This window comes from Camarhynchus parvulus, chromosome Z (assembly GCF_901933205.1).
Source record: "Camarhynchus parvulus chromosome Z, STF_HiC, whole genome shotgun sequence".
NCBI classification, from domain to species: domain Eukaryota; kingdom Metazoa; phylum Chordata; class Aves; order Passeriformes; family Thraupidae; genus Camarhynchus; species Camarhynchus parvulus.
Genome location: NC_044601.1, coordinates 44,048,861 through 44,050,375, shown reverse-complemented (window position 1 = coordinate 44,050,375; position 1,515 = coordinate 44,048,861).

Genomic DNA, 1,515 nt, shown 5'->3' with positions numbered 1-1,515 from the left:
CTGGCAGCAAAAAAATGATGTTCTACTAGCACTGACAGAAAATGCACTGTTCCCCGTATCTGATCCGATTCACCTCCCTGGCTCGGTGCGATTTACAGGTGGAGTGCTCATCCTCCTCACACTCCGCGCACAGACCAGGGGAGAAAGACCACGCGGAATCATTCTTCCTCTAGAAGTAGAAAAGTAACGAGGAAAGACCCTAGTAATAAAATACCACGCAAATACTTTCGTAGCATACACTGTGCCTTTTATTCTCTCCAGCGAAATACTTCCCGATTTTTAAATCTGATATCGTTATTACATAGCCTCGCTAAAACCTTTATTTCCTGTAGCGGTTATGGTGGAAAGATGCCTGGGAAGAGCAGGGGAGGTCTTGAGGCAACGAAATGGGTCCGTGTCCAAGCAGCAGCCCCTGCCCGCCCGCGGACTCTACGCCGCGGGCAGATAAACGCTTGCAGTAAATTTGTTTCCCCCCAGCCAAAATGCATATAACTTTTTTGGTTTTTACACCAATACATTACATTTGGATTCAAGGCTCTCGCTGCCACACGGGAAATACCCGTGTTTCAGCGAGAAACCCCTCCGCGTACGGAAATACAGAACACTACAAGTCTGCTGCATCAGACATTGTCATTTAGGTTTCAAGCAACCTGACTTGCCGTGAATTGCACATTCTTTTCTATAGCCACCGCTTGGTTTGGGTAGCTGTCTTGCCGCGGGATGCAGGAGAGGCAGCGGAGCCCACGGGGGCAGGTGCCTACGGCGGCTCTCCAGCTCCGCGGCGCGATCCCTCGGGGACGCGGCCGCAGCCCCATTCCGCCCAGTGGTTGTGGGCAGCTGCTGGTCCCGGACAGCTCCCGCTCCGAGCATCTCTTTGCGGCTGCAAAACTTTGGCAAAACTTTGACAAAACTTTGATCTCGATCCCCCGCCACTACCTCGCGACGCCGAGTCACAGGCGGCGGCAGCCATACACCGTGCCGCCGAACCCAGCGGGCTTTCGAGGCGGGGCCGACGCGGAGCCCGGAGAAGCCTCCTAGACCCGGCTCATCTCTCAGCCCCGGGTGCCTTCGGGCCGTGAGCCATGAGAGGGCAGGGCGTGGGTGGCAGCAGCCGGGGTCCCGGTCCGCTCAGGGACGAACCCCATCTGCACGGCAGGGGTATCGCCGCCACCCCGACGGCGGGGCAGAGACCCCCCCGCCGCAGCTTCCTCCCTCCCTCCCTCTCTATCTTTCTCTCCCTCCATTCCCCAGTCGGCGCCGGGGAAGGAGGGCGGCGGGGGGGCGGTCTGAGGGGCGGGGGCGGTCTGAGGGGCTCTGGGCTCAACGGGGCGGCGCGGTCAGCGGCAGAGTCGCTCCGGCCGGCGGCCGCGCTCTGCCCGCCGGTGCCACCGCGGCGGGCGGTGCCTCTCCCCGCCGGCCTGGGGTTGAGCCGCGCCCCTCGCAGAGCTCGCGGGCAGAGCCGCCCGCCTCCTCTCTTCCATCCACCCGGCCTCCGCCCGCCCTCGCTGAGGCCTT